This window comes from Pleurodeles waltl, chromosome 9, assembly GCF_031143425.1.
Source record: "Pleurodeles waltl isolate 20211129_DDA chromosome 9, aPleWal1.hap1.20221129, whole genome shotgun sequence".
NCBI lineage: Eukaryota > Metazoa > Chordata > Amphibia > Caudata > Salamandridae > Pleurodeles > Pleurodeles waltl.
The window spans coordinates 318,461,854-318,483,313 of NC_090448.1; the positions used below are offsets into that span (position 1 = coordinate 318,461,854).

At 43.1% G+C, this 21,460-nt stretch overlaps 1 long non-coding RNA gene across 14 annotated transcripts in view; it reads left to right on the forward strand.

Annotated features, from left to right (window-relative positions):
* The first annotated feature begins 9,701 nt into the window (after positions 1-9,701).
* LOC138259234 (uncharacterized) overlaps positions 9,702-21,460 on the forward strand; it is a 189,708-nt gene continuing 177,949 nt past the window's right edge. For 13 of the 14 annotated variants that reach the window (XR_011198687.1, XR_011198682.1, XR_011198683.1 and 10 more), the window contains exon 1: positions 9,702-9,775. This is a non-coding gene — a long non-coding RNA (uncharacterized lncRNA). The remainder of the gene's footprint in view (positions 9,776-21,460) is intronic. The other variant, XR_011198688.1, reaches the window with a different exon arrangement.

The following is a 21,460-nucleotide window of genomic DNA, read 5'->3' on the forward strand; positions in this document are numbered from 1 at the left end:
GAAAGAAATGAGAGAGCATAACCACTGAGGTTCTGATTAGCAGAGCCTCAGTGAGACAGTTAGTCACTACACAGGTAACACATTCAGTCACACTTATGAGCACTGGGGCCCTGGGTTACCAGGGTCCCAGTGACACATACAACTAAAACAACATATATACAGTGAAAAATGGGGGTAACATGCCAGGCAAGATGGTACTTTCCTACAAGGGATCAGACACAAGCTCAGCTACACCACGGATATACTGCTATTGCGGGGGCACTGCATTGTGGTTCCCAGCACCCTGTGGGAGAAGATAGTCAACTTCCCCCACAAAGGGCACCAGGACAAGGCCAAGACCAAAGCCTGGCTGAGAAGGAAGGTCTGTTTCTCTGGACCGGACAAAAGGGTAGACGTCCTTTCAGCCATTGTGTTGCCTGTCAGATCACCACAGGAGGAGCAATGCCAACTTCAATTGCAACCGAGGAACACCAACCACACCAGTTGACACACCTGAGCACGGTCTTTGGCTGTTTTCCCAATGAAATTTCCACTGTTGTGGTCATAGATGACCACTCCAAGTATTCCTTAGTGGAGGTGATACAATCCACAGCATTTAATGTGTGAAACAAGTCATTAATAAAATGTTCACCCTCTTTGGACTACCCGAGGATGTCAAAACAAACAACAGTCCTAATTTTCTAGGCCAGGAATTCAGGGGCTACCTTGGCAACCTGGGTATACGGCACAGAAAGATCATGACACAGTGATCCTAGGTGAATGGAGAGACCTAAAGATTTACAATAGCCTTGAGAAGACACTGAGAATCAGAGTTGACTAAGGCGAGGATCTGGAAGAGTGCCTGCACATGTTTCTTATGACATATCGGCACACACCGCAATGCACCACAGAGTGTGCACCAGTGGACCTTCTACTGAAACACCCAGCCCAAGACAGTATTCCCAACAGTGGCCGTTGGTGACTAGCCGTACTGGACACAGTAGTGGCAAAGAAAGACATTGATTAACCAATGAGAATACTAGCTAGATGAGATGGGCAGCCAGTCCAGCCTTACGTGCCGGAGACCAAAACTTGACACCCAGGACCCAAGTTCCAAATACTGTTTGGGAGAGACCCTTTGTGAGTTGTTGAACTTCAAGAATAATGGTCACTGCAAGCCGCAGAGGGGAAACTATAACCAGAAATGCGCCACCTGGTGGCACTGGCCACTCAGAGCAGTCCAGTGTGCCAGCAGCACCTCTGTTTCCAAGATGGCAGAGGTCTGGAGCACACTGGAGGAGCTCTGGACACCTCCCAGGGGAGGTGCAGGTCAGGGGAGTGGTCACTCCCCTTTCCTTTGTCCAGTTTCGCGCCGGAGCAGGGCTAAGGGGTCCCCTGAACCGGTGTAGACTGGCTTATGCAGAATTGGGCACATCTGTGCCCAAGAAAGCATTTCCAGAGGCTGGGGGAGGCTACTCCTCCCCTGCCTTCACACCATTTTCCAAAGGGAGAGGGTGTCACACCCTCTCTCAGAGGAAGTTCTTTGTTCTGCCATCCTGGGCCAGGCCTGGCTGGACCCCAGGAGGGCAGATGCCTGTCTGAGGGGTTGGCAGCAGCAGCAGCTGCAGTGAAACCCCAGGAAGGGCAGTTTGGCAGTACCAGGGTCTGTGCTACAGACCACTGGGATCATGGGATTGTGCCAACTATGCCAGGATGGCATAGAGGGGGCAATTTCATAATCATAGACATGTTACATGGCCATATTCGGAGTTACCATTGTGAAGCTACATATAGGTAGTGACCTATATGTAGTGCACGCGTGTAATGGTGTCCCCGCACTCACAAAGTTCAGGGAATTGGCTCTGAACAATGTGGGGGCACCTTGGCTAGTGCCAGGGTGCTCTCACACTAAGTAACTTTGCACCTAACCTTTACCAGGTAAAGGTTAGACATATAGGTGACTTATAAGTTACTTAAGTGCAGTGTAAAATGGCTGTGAAATAACGTGGACGTTATTTCACTCAGGCTGCAGTGGCAGGCCTGTGTAAGAATTGTCAGAGCTCCCTATGGGTGGCAAAAGAAATGCTGCAGCCCATAGGGATCTCCTGGAACCCCAATACCCTGGGTACCTCAGTACCATATACTAGGGAATTATAAGGGTGTTCCATGTAAATTGGTAACAATGGTCACTAGCCTGTTAGTGACAATTTGGAAAGAAATGAGAGAGCATATCCACTGAGGTTCTGATTAGCAGAGCCTCAGTGAGACAGTTAGTCACTACACAGGTAACACATTCAGGCACACTTATGAGCACTGGGGCCCTGGGTTACCAGGGTCCCAGTGACACATACAACTAAAACAACATATATACAGTGAAAAATGGGGGTAACATGCCAGGCAAGATGGTACTTTCCTACAAGGGATCAGACACAAGCTCAGCTACACCACGGATATACTGCTATTGCGGGGGCACTGCATTGTGGTTCCCAGCACCCTGTGGGAGAAGATAGTCAACTTCCCCCACAAAGGGCACCAGGACAAGGCCAAGACCAAAGCCTGGCTGAGAAGGAAGGTCTGTTTCTCTGGACCGGACAAAAGGGTAGACGTCCTTTCAGCCATTGTGTTGCCTGTCAGATCACCACAGGAGGAGCAATGCCAACTTCAATTGCAACCGAGGAACACCAACCACACCAGTTGACACACCTGAGCACGGTCTTTGGCTGTTTTCCCAATGAAATTTCCACTGTTGTGGTCATAGATGACCACTCCAAGTATTCCTTAGTGGAGGTGATACAATCCACAGCATTTAATGTGTGAAACAAGTCATTAATAAAATGTTCACCCTCTTTGGACTACCCGAGGATGTCAAAAAAAACAACAGTCCTAATTTTCTAGGCCAGGAATTCAGGGCTACCTTGGCAACCTGGGTATACGGCACAGAAAGATCATGACACAGTGATCCTAGGTGAATGGAGAGACCTAAAGATTTACAATAGCCTTGAGAAGACACTGAGAATCAGAGTTGACTAAGGCGAGGATCTGGAAGAGTGCCTGCACATGTTTCTTATGGCATATCGGCACACACCGCAATGCACCACAGAGTGTGCACCAGTGGACCTTCTACTGAAACACCCAGCCCAAGACAGTATTCCCAACAGTGGCCGTTGGTGACTAGCCGTACTGGACACAGTAGTGGCAAAGAAAGACATTGATTCACCAATGAGAATACTAGCTAGATGAGATGGGCAGCCAGTCCAGCCTTACGTGCCGGAGACCAAAACTTGACACCCAGGACCCAAGTTCCAAATACTGTTTGGGAGAGACCCTTTGTGAGTTGTTGAACTTCAAGAATAATGGTCACTGCAAGCCGCAGAGGGGAAACTATAACCAGAAATGCAATCTGATTGAAAGCTGTTAGACTTGTCAGCCTTAGGGTGGTCTTCCCCCGAACTGTTTGCCTTTTTCCTCCATTTTTCAGACCTCATTTTTGCAGGCATTAGGACTCTGCGCACTTTACCACTGCTAAACAGTGCTAAAATACTTGTGCTGTCTCCTCTAAAATAGGGTAATATTGGCTTATCCACAACTAGCATATTTAATTTACTTATACGTCCCTAGCACAGTGCACTACATGTGCCCAGGGTATGTCAATTGAACGCTACTGGTGGGCCTGCAGCACTAATTATGCTACCCATTTAAGTAGTTCTCTACACATGTCTCAGGCCTGCTATTGCAAAGCCTGTATGTGCAGTTTTGAACTGCTATTTCAGCCTGCCAAATTAACCCCTTTGCCAGACCCAAAGTTATTTTTTTAATGCATATAAGTCACCCCTGAGTTAGACCCTGGACAGTCCACAGGGCAGTGTGCAATGTATTTAAAAAATTAGGACTTGTACCTTTTAGTTATACATGTCCTGGTAGTGAGAAACTCATAATTCATTTTTTCACTTCTGCAAGGCCTTTCTCTCCCGTAGGATACCATTACATTTTACAAGTGTAACTTCCAAATGGGCACAGATAATTCATTCATGTTTTGTGACTCTGGAATCACAATTTTAAATCCTAAGTTGTGGTGAAATCTGATTTTAAATTGCAACTCTGAAAATGCAATTTTCAGAGAGTTGGCATCTTCATGCCCTGGCCACTTGGTGCCTGCAGTCTGTCTCTGCTCACAACTGGGTATAGCTGGCAGATGGACTTTGTGTATTCCCCCTAGACAGCCACATACAATGGGAGCTTCAGTGTGACTTGATGGGCCATCCTGAGCAGGATGTGGCAGAGCAGCTGGACCCAGCATCACTTACATCTGAATAGGCTGCAACCTGTCCCTGCACAAAGGGCTGCACACCCCATAGTTAGACTGGTGCCAGGACAGGAAGGGCAGGACATCTGTGTACTTCAAAGACATGTCTTTGAAGTCTCCTCCACTTCAAAGGCACCACTGAGTAAAAGAAATGGACCTCAGACACCACCACTTCAGTACACTTCTGGACGTGTGGATACTATGCCAGGAAGAAGGACTGCTGTGCTGCTGAAGGAGTGCCACTCCACTGGATTGCACTTTTCTGGACTTCTGCTTTGCTGTGCTAACCTGCTGCCTGCTACCCTCTTGCCTGGGTGAGAAGGACCTGACCTACACCTCTTGTGAACCCAGAGTGACTCCAAAGGCTAGTTGGCTGGCCTCCTAATCTGAAGTCTCAGGGACATAAAAGACTTCCAACCACCCTGCTTCTGCACCTGGACTCTGCCGTATGTGAGTCTCCTCTGCCAAATTGTGACACCCCAGTCCTGGACCCTTGATAGTGGGACTAAGGTGCTTGACAGTGTAACCGGTGCACCGTCTCTGCTGACCTGTGCATCCTCGAGAAGAACTGATGCATCTCCTCTATGAATTAGCTCATCCCTGAGCAGAACCGATGCATCGCTGCTACTGTGTGGATTGGACCCATCACGAAAGACTCACATCGCAACAGTAATGTGCACCTTGGCACTGGCGCATTGCCTTCGGAACTTTCGCTGCATGACACTCTTCTCAGTGAAGCTCCTCACATCTCTCTTCGATGGCACCCTCAATGACGAAATTCCACATTACAGCTTCACCACTCATCAGAACTGACACATCGTCTCAACTGCGCAATGCATCCCCAACTCTGCCCTTTACATTGTAAGCCCAGCCGATTGGATCCACGACTTCGCTGCAACAGGACATCGCACTACAGCGTCGTCGCATCTTGGAACTGGCGCATCACCTCAGCTGTGTAACACATCTTTGACGTGGAGCCACATGATGCTCCTCAACCAGGATTTAAGGTACTTTGTTCAGAGGGCCTAATGGTCCCTTCAGCTGGCCAGTGCTCCATTGCGGTTGACCTGAACTTTTGTCCTGGTCTGGTGAAACCAGATATCCACTATATTGCTTTGTTCATGTTGACCTATTTTTACTTAAAACTTGCTAGCGCAGGTGCTTTGATAAAAAATATTAATGAGTGTTCATGTATTCTGACTAATAGATTTGTGTAGAAAATATAATCACGTAGAGAAAAATAATGCACACATTTGAAAATGTGATTACGATGAGTGGCCGCCAATGTTCAAGAAGTGTACTTACTGATATTCTAATACTATGAAATGTTGAATATATGTCTGACTAATGTAGTAATATGCCATATTAAGGGTTATGCATTATGTATTAGCTTTATTAACTGTAGGCCTTAACTTAGCGAAGGTCTTGGCCTACTTGCCAGGCCTCATGTCAAAGCTTTATTTCCTAACGTTTAATAAATGGCTGTCCTAGAGAGTTAAACTGTGATTTTCCATTGTATTGTTTAAATGTGCTCATAGCTGAAAGGTTTTCTCATGAGAACCGACTGCTAGAAGATGCTGTTCTTGCTAATGTAACATTTTGTGTGTAATGTGTGTGAGACTGACTTTCTCAGGAGGAGAACAATGGAGACACTGGCTGGAGTAGAAGCTGCAACAATATTGTTACCTGACAAGCCAGGTGATGAGGACATTGCAGGATAACCAATGACCTACTTGTGAACGGAGTAATGGTAGAATTCATAGAGTTGGAGTTTTTGTTTCATTGGACAAAGTGTGAACATGCGATCCCTTGACCAATAGGGATTTGAGACATAGTTTTAGTGGTTTTGATTTAACAAGACTGCACTGAAAAGAACCCAACATTCTGCCTTTTGCATTTTGCCTTAAGCATTCCGCATTTGCCCATAGCTCATTCTTGACCATTTTGCATCTTGATAAGAGATGTCTTTAACTTTATTGCTTAAAGGCTTTGCACTTCTGAACTTTGATGCTGAATCCTGACACCTTGCTGATTGACTGATGTCCTTAGGATGAAGACTGACTCTGCTTGCTGATTCACATTGAGGATAGGTATTATGAATTAGACTGTTGATTATTATGTCTATTTGCTTTTTCTTTCTAGGTACCAACCGTACCGTTTGATAGAGACATAGTTAAATGTTTTTCCAAATTTGTGTTACTAAATTGTTTTGCATGAAGCCCAACATGCTAATGCTAATCTGGTATTAGTTAAGGATCCTCACTAAGGAAATTCTGCTAATAGGGAATAATGAACTCCAATGTGTGTAATCACTCTGACACAGTTAACTTTGTTATTGATTTGCACCATAACCTTAGAATGTGTTGTAGTATAAGCTTTGATTAGATTAAGTTTCTTCCGCCGCTTTGGACATCCAGTATAGTTTCTGAATGTGTTTCATTTGATTTTGAGATTAATCTAAAATGACTTTAGCATTGTTAATATAGGGAAATAAATATTGTAACTTTTACTAAAAGGTGTAGGTATTCATGACTGAAAGGTCATGGTGCGTGACAGTTACTGACTATTGATTATTAATGTTATTGATTATCATTGATTGTTGATTGATGATCATTAATTTGCATGTACCTGGGTTATAGTGGGAACATCATCACTGTGAGTCAAAAGGTTCATCGACCTATTTGCGTCCCGTTGTAAGTTTACTTATTAAAGTCAGACGTGCAAACTAACTAAAATTCAATATCTCATGTTCTACTGATTGGATTTTTGTTGTTTTGGCATTGTTTTATTTATTAAAATCTACTCTATTGTTTACCTCTGCTGTAGACTCATTTTGTGGCTTGTTTTCACTAGGTTACTGTTTGAAGTGTTGCACTAATACTTTACACATTGCCTCTAAGTTTTGCCTGACTGCTCTGTGCCAGGCTACTCGGGGGTTGAGCACAGGTCTGTTTGGGGTTTGCTTGTGTCTTATCTTGACAAGGATTGTGGTTGCTGCTTGACCAGGGCTCACAACCTGGTCAACAAACAACGCAATTTCTTACAAAAAAGGACTTAAGAAATGAGCTCCCTCCCGCTCTGGAAACTCCAGATTGGAATGATGATGCTCGAAGTCAAAGTGGACCAAGTCCACCTCCAGATTCAAGAAGGGAAGCTGACCCCTCCAGAGTGAATCATGCAAAAGAGTTTAGACATTACCAAAGACTGGACTTAAGGACCTCATAGCCCTACAACGTTTGACAGAGTCCATAGCCACGCCAGTCCCTCATAGACTTTGTGTGGATGACCGAAAGGACCCACTCATACATCCACCAGGGGCTTGAGTTTGTGAACTGACTTGGAGAGGAATGTACAGTGCCACCAGGCACCTACTAGGTGTAAGACCAAGCAGCAAGCAACCAGGAGGGCTTGGCCGACAAGCATAAATGAATGGGTTGAGGACCACGTGTGGCAATACTTCTTAATAGCTAATGGTGTCCTGTGTTTTTATTGTGCTTGCCGCCTGGCCCTGCATTGGGAGTGCCCCGTGACTCTACAGAATCATCTGGTCTCCAATGCAGGTTTTCTGAAACTGAGATGATTTTTGGTGGGTCATGTCAGTCCAGGCAATAAATAAAGATGCCTTAAATTCTGTATTTATTGTGTCACATGTTCTGCGCTTCAATGACAGAGGTCAGATGTTGGCTATGCCTTCTGCTCCTAATTTTTTAACACAGAGCCTGGTGTTTACAAACTCTTCTAACTTTGTAGTCAGAGAAAATAAAATACATTGAATTGTGAAGCATGATGGAAACAAAAAGTTTAGTAGGATCAGAACAAACCAAGACACTTTACTTCAGGAGTTGAAGTGGGCGGGATCGGAGAGGCACGTCATGCCTGTACTTTTTACATTTATGAAGAACCGTTACCCTACTTTTTATGAAAAGGCAGCCATCCCGGGATGGAAAACTCTGATAGTGCAAATGCTTCAACTGAAGTTTCATTCAAGGAGTCTAAGGTGCTGTGAGATCGAGGGAGGGGCAAACAGTTTAACATTGAACAGGCCTTCTTGCCAGAGTGCCTGTAAGAAAAGGGAAATGCGCTCAACTGCTTAATCTGCAACTGTAAAGGGGGCTTGGGAGCTGGTGCTGGTTTCATTGATCAAACAAATCACACAAACTTTTGTGATGACAAAGATTTATCCTTTTCGACTGGTTCTGCAAGGAAGTTACCAGCTGAGCTGTGAAGTGAGTGCTTTTCAGGGCAGTTATATAAAATAAATCATTAGTTACAGTCTGGGTGTTACTAAAATCTATATTTTAGAAGCATCATTTTAGCAGAAACCTTTTGCCACATTTGGTAACTGTGTGTAATGTATGTTTAACATAATGACTTACATGTTCTCGGTGCTTTCTGTCACTGGCTGGGCCCTCGTAGCACTAAGTACACAAGACATTATTCTCCACTGCTCCAACCAAGATTTTATTCTGTGGCTTTCTGGTTAAACACACACCTCTGCAGTGCATTACCCAATGAAGGTTTTGTAATGTAATGTGCTTGCAACTGGTTAACTTCATTATTTAAAATGTATTTTTCATGTAAGCTGTGACATTTTATACGTAGTTACCTGAAGGTGAAAAAACAAAAAAATACAGAATATTTTGGTTTTCTAGCCACGCCTTTGACCCTGCCTCCGTGCTCACTGACCCCGCCCGATTGCATGCAGCATCAGAGGTTCCCATACAAATAATAGATTTTTACTGGAACACAATTTCTACACATTATCATTTTGTGTGCAAAATATTGTCCTCTATAAAACTGTTATTTCTGTGCAAATTTAGTGGCCATTTCAATGGAAAATGTGATGGCTGTAAATGACAGTACACTACCACATGATGCTTTAGTTACATTAAAAAATCGCCTGCCTCATGTCAACTAAAGTTAGGCGACTCATGAAAGTTTGTCCTACTAAACAGAGTCTCGTGGTTCTAAAGCGTTTGGGAAGCACTGCTCTAATGAGTTAATGTGCTCAAAATTATTAGCACTTAAAAGAAAGTTCTCTTAAGCTGGCTACACAGTCACTGAAATACTCTCCCTGACTCTCTGCTGTTTATAAAACGAGTGCTTGGTCATAGCTATGTTGATATATTTTTGAAAATCGGATTTCTGGTCTAGTCTTTGCTTTCCTGAATACATTTGCAATCGGTTGATTAGTCTCATCCAAAGCTCCAAAAATTGGGTAAAAATGCTCCTACTGACAAAATCGGTGCCGATTGCATTTCTATATTTTATTTAATGACTTAGAAAAAGAGGCATTTCTCGAAGTCACGTGCGCTGTTCAAATTCGGTGTTCCTGTTTCTACTTTCTCACACTTCCTTTTGTTGATCAGAAGTCTTTTCTCGATGTTTATGCTGCTTGTTGCACAAAAATTCCTTAAGTCCTTCTTCGACGTAGACTTGAAATGCGCAGTGCGTAAGATGGAAGCGCCTCCGTTCCAGTCAGGTGGTGCTAAGGTTTGTCTCGTTTAGTTCGGTGGTGGCGTACTAGTAAAGCGTTTATAGTTGCTTCTTCGGTGTGGCACTGTGCTACTATGGAAACACGCATCAGATATGATCTCAGGGCTTCCCTCGCGTTCTGGTTACAGGGCAGGCTAACTCTGTCAATGGTACTGCCAGCTCTTTTCCACTGCTCTGTTTTACTGGCCTGTGCTCTAGTGGGCCCTTTGCGCGCTGAGTGCGACTCATGCAGTACCTCGTAGCTACCACAGAATGGGTAAAAAAAATCTCGGATATTAGGAGTTTCGACGTCAGGGGCACTCTTATCGAGCCAGAAACACCAGTCGCCCGAAGTCCTGTGTGTGGCACGTGCTTACCCGGTAACTCAGTGCGCTTGCACTTTCAGGTCCATAAATCCTGTTGAGTCACTTACGACGTGTTGAGCTGCTTCGCCTTATTGGAGACTACGGGCCAGATGTATCAAAGGTTTTTACCCATTCTATGTCTATGGGAAAATGTGTTAATACATATGGCCCTAAATCTTTTCCACAGTGATCTAGATCGAACACCCTTCATGGAAAAAGCAGGCCCTGGGTGGTACCCTCTGGGTCACCATGCCTTCGCAGTATGTCTCTCTAAAAAACAGTGACACTGAGGGCAGTCAAGCTCAGATAAGCAGTGTGTTGTATCTAAAAGGTATGGCTCATTTAAGAGTGTATGGGATGGTGTGGGTTCCATCCTGCTAGGCATTAGATGGTGATTTCTACCATGCTAGTTTTACCAGGCTTCCAGATGGACTGCCATGCAAAAATCTCTTACTCTTTCAGTAGGTGACATTCAGTGGACTCAAAGTACTTTCAGTATGCTTCTAAATAAAGGTAAAGGTGCTGATTGACCTGGTAGCATATTTGTTCCTAATCCACTTACATTTTTACAATTGAGCTATGGAATGCTATACTCCACAAGGCACTGCAATTGAGCATTCTTTCCCTGCCCCTCTATACAAAATTTAAACAAGACAGGTGGGTCTAGGATGAGCACGACTTAAAAGACAAGGCTATGTTGTGAAAACCAACAAAGGTAACAAAGTGCCTGTGTTTATTTTTTCAACATTTTATTTATCTTTCTGGGAAAATGTCTTAACGCATTCCAATGTTAAATTAATGTCAAGCAAACATTTCCATGTCGGAAAGGTCACAAGACCACTTTGACAGGCTGAGAGCTATGTGAGGTTCTTATTTAAAGCTTGAGACGGGAACGCTCATTTTGGTTTCATTGTCGTTGGGTAATCCATCGTTTTGTAGGAACTCAAATACAATTAGTTATTGCATGCAAAACATTTTATATAATTTCACCATCCACATACCTATAATACATTATAGGTGTTTAGAGAACCACACACTAAAGTGCCCCATCTCTATTTTCCTTGTTTGCCTTTCCTGGAAAAGGTCTAATGCATTCCAGTGCTAAGTTAATGTCTGGCCAGTATTCCATGTAAGAAACATCTGTTTAGGCACACCACCAGCTACATCACCATCACTTATACACCCAGCAGCAACATGAAACACCCATTTTTCAAGCTTCACACCTAAACTTCATATCACAGTCAGTTTTGCCTTTATCAACACCCAAGTCTACAGACTACCAATACCGCTTACCAACTTTGGCTGCAACTTCATGAACTTCGTAGTGCCGCTCATCCTTGACTTCACCTTCTTCATCCTCCTTAGAGAACCCAATTTCCATCTGGAAGACTGCACCAACCCGAACTAAACTGCAGTAGTAGAAGACATTGGAAACATTTGCCTCACCAAAGTGTGAAGGACCCACACAGTCCAGCGGGTACCCCCTGGACCCCGATCTTCCCCTTATTCGGTAACGTCTCAGTAGATACGCCCACAACGATAAGCTGGATACACTGTTCCCACCCCCAGTGAGTATTCCCATCCCCAATGCCACAGAACCACCACCACAGAACCACCACCACTGGTTTATCTGCCAAAACTGGACCCACATTCTAGAGGAGGACTGGACCACCACTCTCCCTTTAGTCTGGCTAAAACACATTAACAGCCTGCTGGGATCCACCAACAACTTCCAATAACTGGATCCCTGTCTGCACCAACACAATCACTCCACTCAGGTGAAGCAAAGCCACAAGATTCAAGACTGCAATGCAGCTTAGTACACTGAGGATACCAGGATGATGAAATGCCAGTGCAAACAGTTGGAGCTTAGATGGAAAATTAGCAGAGACATTGCAGGCAAAAGCACCTTTAAGAGCACCATTGGGCACTATAGCTATAGGCCAGTACCACCAACAGATCCATAACCTCATGGGCACTGCACTTGCAGACCACATTGATGGCAACCCCAACCGCAGCAAAGAGATCATCCCCTTCATGAAAGAATTAATCTCACCAGCAGCCTCCTTCAACATCACCCCTCCCACAGGACAGCTGCAAAAAAAAAAAACCTCAAAATTCTTCTGCAGCAAGAAAACCGCTATACACAGCATCTTCAACCCTCAACCAGACACCACAAACCTTTCAAATCGACTCCCCCATCCTGGCCAGAGAATTGACTTTTACCACATGACCTGACTGCACCACAGAAGAGACTGCTCTAACATGAAGTCTGTGCAGGAGGGGTCATATTCAGACCCCTGCCCCTCTCCCGCCATCATACCTTCACTAATTCAAGACAATCAGAAAATCACTAAAACCTAATGCCTTCATATGGCCAGCTAACTTCCAGAACACTTGGAACCATGCCACAGTCCTCCCACTACTCAAACCCACTGCGGACTAATTTACGCTTGCTAACTATAGACTGAGCTCCCCACTAATGTACCCAGCCAAAGTCCTAGAAAAACGAATGAACAGACTTCTCACCGACCATCTCGGCAACCACCAGCTCCTTGACATTACACAGTCTATCTTCAGACTCAAACACAGCCCAGAAACTACCTCATTGCTGCTACAGATGATTTCCACATGATCCTAGAGAGAAACAACATGTGGGTTTCATCCTTCTGTACCTCTTCCACAGCTTTCGTCAGTTTCCCACCCTATACTCATCTATTGTCTACACAATATTGGAATACGATGACCCACTCTCCTCTGGCTCTGCTCCTTCCTGGTGGGCAGGACACACACACAGTCAGCTTGGCCCCTTGCTCTTCAGACACCTGCAACTTCATCTGTGGAGTACAGCAAGGCTTGTTTCTCATCCCAACCCTCTTAAACACTTATATGATATCCCTGGCAATTGTCATCCTTGCCCACGACACCAATGTCGTACCCTACACTGATAACACTCAACTCATATCCTCCCTCTCAGACAAGACTCGCAACACCCGAAACAAGTTCGCTGCCTGCATGACCGAAGTAGCCTGTTGGATGACGATCAACTGGCTCAAACTGAACACCTACAAGACAGAAGTTGTAATCTTCACTAAGAACATCTCCATGGCACTCCACCTGGTGGCCGGCCGATTGGGTCCCACACCCACTCTCATGACCCAAGTCTAGATACTCAGATCACTATTAACAGCAAGCTGGACATCACCTCACGTCAAAGCTATCCCAACATTCTGCTTCAGCACCCTGAAGACGATGAGAAAAATCTTCACATGGTTCCCAAGCAACACAAGTAAAACCAAAAAACTAGGAATTCACAGTGGTGGATAATTCTTTCCTCCATACCTTTATTAAAATCTAGCCTTTCTGACGTCAAGGCTAGGAAGATCTCAGTTTTATTACAGGAAGAGAGGCTCATATTACGCTAGTTAAAAAAAATGATATAACAGATTCAGATGGACTAGCAATTGGTTTTATTAATTTTTGAGCATCTGCAGAATTGAGAAGATCATGTAAACACACCCTTCTCAGAAAGCCCTGGAGGCCATAGCCCCTCTGGTTGAATGGGCACCAAAAGAATTGGTGCTAATGTCAGCCAAGGACATGATCCATCTAACCCATCGGGTCAAGTTGGGAGCAAAAACTGGCTTGTGGGGGTTCTGAAAGGAAATGAGGAGTTGGGAAATTGAGTTTTTTTTTTTAAATCTGCAGTTTGTGAAACGTAACTTTTTAAACAATTACCAACACATAATTTAGGTTGAGAAGGATAAAAAGTTAATGTACTGGCATTAAGTTAGTTTTAGTGCTTCTAGTAACTGAAAATACACACCCAGAGAAGAGTAATCAGGCCTAAAAATATCATAAACATTTTACTAGACTTGCAGGTCGAGTAGCTTGAACAATCTACCCCAGGGGTTCCCAAACTTTGGTCCGGGGACCCCTGAGGGTCCTCAAAGTCTCCTCAGGGGGTCCACGACTGCTTATAAAATTAAATAATATTAACAGATTAGGTCCTCAGTTTTCAGTAATGACTCAGTGGGGGGGTCCCCAGATTCCAATAATTATTCAGTGGGCGGTTCCCTGGGTTCCAGTAGTGATAAAAAAGGGGGTCCACAGAAGTCAAAAGGTTGAGAACCACTGATCTACTCGACCTAACTTTAATGTTCTTGACCCGGAAACGTGTCTCAAATTGTGTGATCCTATGCAAATACTGTATCTTAGTCACCTTTTTCTTCATTCTCAAATATGAGTGCACCTTCAAATATGCAAGTTTAGCATTTCTGCTTTAAAAAAAAGTCCTCTTCTGTTTAATAAAATACACTACACATTTGCTCCATGTATAATAAATACAGCCTACATATAGGGTGCACATGATCCATGCATGACTTGCCCCTTAGTTTACTAATAGCTTTGCCATCAGAGCAGGAGTGCTTCTCAGTTTATGTTTAAACACTCACTTTTGTTAAGTACATTACTAAAGCATGATGTGGTATCACACTAGTTTACAGACAGTAAATGTCCAAGAAATGTCCAAAAACCTTCCCACTAACTTGCTGCTTTACTGATAAAACTACATAGTGTATTAACAATAATCTGTGAAAATTAGGTTCCAGAAAAAAATATTTATCATTTCACATCACAAAGAAAAGAGTTCTGACTTTTTTTCATCCTATTAAAATATTTTTTCATCACACAAGTACAAATAAATGGTCTTTCACAACTACTGAAATATATTTTGAAATGTTTGTTAAAGTTGACTTAGTTATATAAATGTGTGTTAGAAAAGACCGGATACCCACAGCCTTTCATTTCACACTGGTCAGACAGTTCAACTTAAAAAATCCTGGAACTCTGCAGTCACAAGTAAATGTATTTGCATTGAAAGAAGACAAACTGACTTTTGACCTCTGTCTCTGAACACAGGGCAAATGTGACAAAAATAAGGTTTAAAGGCATCTTAATTGCTAATTCAGTTTCTGTCTGAACAGAACACCTGTTCTTTTTCCACTTGGAGAAGGGGTGAGTAGGTTCTAAAAATATTTTTCGAGCCCTGAAAAGAAAATACATCTAGTGCTTTATGAACGAAACCAATCACAGAAGCATAGTTAAATTTGCAGATAAATGTTTGAGAGAGAGATCAGCATTGTCTGACTGTGAAATAAATGTTTAACCAAGTTATCGCCCCACATGGTGCTCTGCTTGGGAACAAGAGGTTTACAAAACGTACTCCTTTTAAAAGGCGATAAACCAGAGGATAGTGTCTGATAGGGCTTCCATCCATTCTGATGTGCTCTGCAGAAATAGCTAATAATTGTAGGTAATAATGGTACGGTAGGCTTTTCTTTGTAAAGCCAAAGCAGCTAGGAAATAAACCATCAAAGTCACATTTGCTGAAAAGGGATCTGAATCACTGTCCAAACACCAGCTACACCAGACCATCCAGGCTGACTTGTAGGCCTTTATTGTGTCAGGGGACTAGGAATTATAAATGAGCAGCGTTGTTTCCTCTGAAATTCCTGGTGTTCTTCAGGAAGCCCCATAATCAGCCATGCAATGAGGGAAAGGGACCCCTCTGCTCTAAAATGAGGTTGTGACGAAGACCCTACATAGCAAGTCGGGAAAGGGAGGAACCCAAATGAAAAGTCCAGAGTTAGCTTCAACAGTATTGGATACCAAGGTTGAGCCAGAACTAGAGATGACTGTTGTCTGCGAACCTGTGTGAGGACTCATTAAAAGGAAAGGTAAAAGCATAAAGAAAGGACTGGGGCCATGGCTGGAGAAACACATCTTTAGCAAGAGCTAAGGGATCTGGCCTCCAACTGAAGAAGGAAAGGAGTTGGGAGTTGAAACGGGAGGCAAAGAGGTATATTGACATAATGCCGAAGAAGAAAGACAACTGAATACTGAAGGATGAAGCCTCCAGTCTCCTGAATCCTGTAGATGTCTGGAAAACCAGTCTGCCATCACATTTAATTTCCCTGGAAGATATTTGCTTTGACAGAAATGTTCCTTTGGAGACAGAATTCCTAAAGGATCTTGACAAGAACTGTCAGAGGTTTGGACCTTGTTCCTCCAGATGGTTTATGTACCTGACTGCTGACAGGATGTCCCTTCGTAAGAGGATTGTGTATTTTGTGCTGTCTTTTACTAAGGTCTGGATGACAAAGGAACCTTCAAGCATCTCTAATATGTTGATGTGCATAGATGACTCCTGAAGAGTACATATACCTTTATTTGAGAGTTGACCGCATATTGCGCCCCATCCTGTCTCACTTGCATCTGATTTAAGACAAGATCTGGGGTAGAATAGAAAATTGTTCTCCTGTTTAAAGCATCTAAGTGACTCAACCACTAGGGGAGTTCTTCTCTGGACTCTGATTCCAGGTTTACTGGGTCTGAGTAAGTCAGACCCTTCTGCAGGTGACGAATCTTCAATCTCTGTAAGGCCCGAAAATGGAGCAGACAGGGAAAGATGGCTTGAATGGAGGAAATTACAGACCCCCGATCTGAGCCAGAGATCGGAGGGAAAATTAAGACAATGATAAGCAGGGGTGTGGAATTTATTAAAATATCTACTTGTCCAGGGGACAGGTTGCTTCTCAAATCTACTTGTCCTGTAAAAAGATCTACTTGTCCCTTTGGTGCCATGTAGTGTGGCGACAAATATGGCAGCAATCTCATTATGTAAGAGCTCTGATAATAGCCTCTCTGATTATGCCAGGGCTACTACCTTAGTAGGGCTTGAATACTTGCAGTTTCAATCCCTACTGTAGCAATTGCCTTATTTTTCCACCTTTCTGCAGATCTGCATACTGGGGCTGGAGGAAGCAGTAAGCAATAGTTCCAGGGCTGAAATGCCTTTGAGTCTGCAAACCTACTAACCTGCATGTTTTAAAGATTTTCACCAGCTTCTCTCTAATATTTTCCCATAATAAGAAAGGTTGGACATTTACTCCTGACAATGGCAGAATCAGAACTTCTTCCAGGGTTGGGAAGAAAGTGGCTGGAGGGAAAATGAACTTGCAAATGCTCAATAGATTTTCACATGAGCAAATCTACACATCGTATTTACCCATGCTAAAATACAGTTCACAAATATTTTATAAGGGTACGACATATACCATGGGTGCACTTTTGTGACTTTCTTTAAGAATTTGGGGCCACATGTCAGTAGGTTCAGATTTGCGACCCGCAAATTACGAGTCAGAGAGACTCGCAATTTACGAGTCGCAAATCCGAATGTAGGATGGCACCATCTGTGATTCGCAAGGGCTTCGCAAATGCCCACCTCATGAATAATCATGAGGTGGGTCGCAATTTGCGACCCCCTTGCGAATGGCGGCCCTCACAGGGATGGTGGCCTGCTGGAGACAGCAGACCACCATGTCTGTGACTGCTTTTTAATAAAGCTGTTTTTTTTTTTTTTTTGTAATGCAGTCCGTTTTCCTTAAAGGAAAATGAGATGCATTACAAAAACGAAAAATGAAACGTTTTCGTTTCATTTTTTCAGAGCAGGCAGTGTTCCGCAGGACCACTGACTGCTCTGAAAAAATGTTTACAGTGACATTCACAATGGGTGAAAACTGCGACTGGTTTGCGCCCGCGTTCGCGGTCACAAAACAATCCTACATTGCACTGCGAGTCGCAATTAGGAAGGGAACACCCCTTCCTAATTGCGAGTTGCAAACCCGTTTTGCGATTCGGTAACCAGGTTACCGAATGGCAAAACTGGGTTTGTGCATCGCAATGTGCAAAAAGCTACCTACATGTGGGTCTTGGTTCCTAATTAGGTCTGGTGTTAACAAAACATTTTGTTTTTATTAAACTTCTATTTCTCTCTCTTTCGGCTGGCTTTACTGTGAGCGATCGCATTCTGCTCTTCCACAAGGAGCATATTGGCACACAAAGTAGTTTTGTTCAGTGTCAGGAACTACAGTGGCAATCATTGACGTAACGAAACTGGAGGGTGCCCCTTTGCAAAGAACATGGAGGAGCCCCCTCTCCAGACTCACTCAGGCCAGGTGCTGTGCTGAAGGGGCCCCCAGGAGGGCGGCTGCGGCCCTTTGTTATGCCACTGGTGGCAACGTGTGCTTTTAGAGTTCAAAAACGTTTTGGTTTTTTTTTTTGCCAGTGTTTGTTACAGTGTTGAGGGCCTGATAGCTCCCACAACAATAAAGTGTTACAAAAGCCATGTCAAAACAAGACATGCATTGATGAAACTAAAAGACTTATAAAAATATGTCAGATCAGTTGGCTTTGTCAGTGTTTGTTTATTTTCATGCTTGCCATAATCGTGTTGAAAATGGTTACACTGATTTTCCATTAGAAATATTTTTGGGAAATACTAGCATGCACCAACACATTTTACTAAATGACACTTCATTTGCATCTAATCAGAGAGCATTCTGGGAGCATTATACTTAGCCTCATAGCCTAAACTTTTCAAACCTGTATACAAGTTTTTTTTTTTTGTACTGGAACCAACATCAGTAGTGAAGTGTGACCTTAAAACATTTATTTACAGCACTCACCCTAATAATGAAGGATTTCAAATAATGAACCATAAATACAAGTTCGAACAGCATTATCTTTTGGAAACACATTACCTCAACTGCAGAGAGTTCCACTCTCTGTAAACAGGCAGCCAAAGGGATTGTGCTGCAGAGGGTTGGGCCTACTTGTCCCAAGGACAAAGTAAACATAAAAACTTGTTGCCCTTGACCCCAAACAAGATGTCCTGGGCGTCGGGCGATAGGAATTCCACATCCCTGGATAAGGCATGGCGTTTCTCTTTTTTGATTAAGGCACACTTTTGTTGAGGGAGTTGGACAATTGACAAATGTCTATTACAAAGCCCAGCAATTCCAAACATTTTGAAGGAATGAGAGAGGATTTTTGAAAATTGATGAGGAAACCTAGTCTTAACAGAAGGTTTTAACAGAGATGCAAATGAGAGCGGAGACAGCGTTTGTATTGTGCCATGATGAGTCATCGAGAAAAAACAATGAGTCCGACTCCCTGAGCCCTTAGAAAGGCAACCACTGGTTTGAGAATCTTGATAAAGCACCAAGGGACTGAAGAGAGGCTGCAAGGGAGAGCTTTGAAGCAGAAAAGGGATACGTCCCATTAAAACTAAAGAAACTTTCTGTAAGATGGGTGAACTGGAACCATCAAGTAAGTGCTTTGAAGATGCAGATGTACCAACCAATCGTCCTCAAGGAGTATGATTCTGAGATGGAGAATAGTCTCCTTTCCATGAAATGATGATTGTTAGACCTGGCAGCTCTTGGCCTTTTTTCCCCCTGTCTTTTGGCTTGTGACCTCCTGTTTTTTATGCTGTGCTGAATTTCATTTTTCCTGGCTTAAGACTCTGGGCACTCTGCTGCTGACCAGTGCTAGAGTGCAGGTGCTCCCTGTCTAAGTTGTATTGGGGATTGGTCTGTCCGTGATTGGCATATTTGATTTTATTAGTAAGTTCCTAGTATAGTGCCCCAGGTGGCCCCAGGGTCTGTAAATGAAATGCTACTATTGGGCTTGCACCACTGATTGTGCTACCCACATGAGTAGCAGCATGTCTCAGGCCTGTCATTGCCATGTCTGTTCAGTCAGTTTATAAACTGCCATTTCGACCTCCTGGCAAATGCTTCCACTTGCCAGGCCCAAACCTTCCTATAGGGTAACATGAGGATTGCCTTGAAATATCTTTTAGGTATGGATTCCATTGGGAGCAGATAGAGATGTGGAGTTTGGGGTCTCTGAACTCACAATTTAAGAATACATCTTTTGGTGAAGTTGGTTTTTAAACTGTAAGTTTGAAAATGCCACTTTCAGAAAGTGAGCATTTTCTTGCTTAACCATTTTGTCACCATTTTCTTAATTTTCACATATGATTGCACCTTCAAATATGTTAGTGCAGCATTTCTGCTGCACCAAAAACCTCTTTTATTTGATTAAGTAGACTAAGGATTGCTGCATGCATCCCAAGAATCTAGCCCACATACCCATGAGGTCTAGCCCACATAACCTAGGACTTCTTTTAGTTTACTAACAACATTGCCATCAGGGCAGGAGTGTTTCACAGTTTGTTTAAACACTCAATTTGAATAAATATATTACTAAACCATGATGGGGTAACATATTGACATTTACACACAGTAAGTTTCCAAGAAATGTCCAAAACCTCTCCACTAACTTGCAGCTTTACTGATAACTATATAGTGTATTAACAATCTGTGAAAATTGGGTTTCAGGAAACATATCCTTTGCACATCAACATGTAAAGTATTCTGATTCGTTTTCATCCTATTAAAATATTTTTATCACACAGAAACATAAAAAAGGGCTTTCACAACTACTGAAATATATTTTGAAGTGTTTGCACAGTTCAATTAGTCATTTAAATGTTGTGTTTTAGGAAAAACCTGACACCCCATATCCTTTTATTTTACATTGAAAGCAGAAGGTTACACAGTTTACATTGCAAAGTCCTGGAACTCTGCAGTCAGAAGGAAAAGTAATTGTAAGGAAAACTGACTTTTGACCTCTGTCTGTGAACACAGAGCAAATGTGACATAAGAACAAGATTTAAAGGTATGTTTTATTGCCCCTCCACTTTTCAACTGAACAGAACACCTGTTCAGTGTCATCTCGCCAGAAGGGACAAGTGAGTATTAAAAAAAGCGTGAACTGATCAAGTAAGTCTCGCCAATGATAGTGGTCCAGTGGGTTTTTCGAGCCCTGCTGTAGTAGGGCTTGAATATTTGCAATTTCAATCACTACTATTGCAATTTCATTATTTTGCCACCTTTCCACGGATCTACAAGCTGGTGCTGGAGGAAGCACTTAACAATAGTTCCATGGCTGGAATGCCATTGAGTCTGCTAACTTGCATGTTATATGGATTTCCACCAGCTCTTTATTTTTTTCCCATAACGAGAAAGGTTGGAAATTTACTTCTGACAATGTCAGAAGTAGAAGTTCCTGCAGAATTGGGAAAAAAGTGGTTGGAGGGAAAGTGAACTTGTAAGCGCTCAACAGATTTTCACATGAGCAAATCTACACATGCATATTTGTTCGTGCTAAAATACAGTTCACAAATATTTTGAAGAAGTACGATTTCCTGATCTACTTCTGTAAGTTCCTGTGAATTCATGAAAGGCACTAATTTAAAGACTTATACCATGGGTGCACTTCTGTCACCACCTTTAAGAATTCGGTCCCTAATTAGGTCTGGCTTTAACAAAGACATTTTGTTTTTATTAAACTTCTATTTCTCTATCGGCTGGCTTTAGTGTGAGTGATCGCATTCTGCTCTTCCATAAGGAGCATATTGGCACACAGA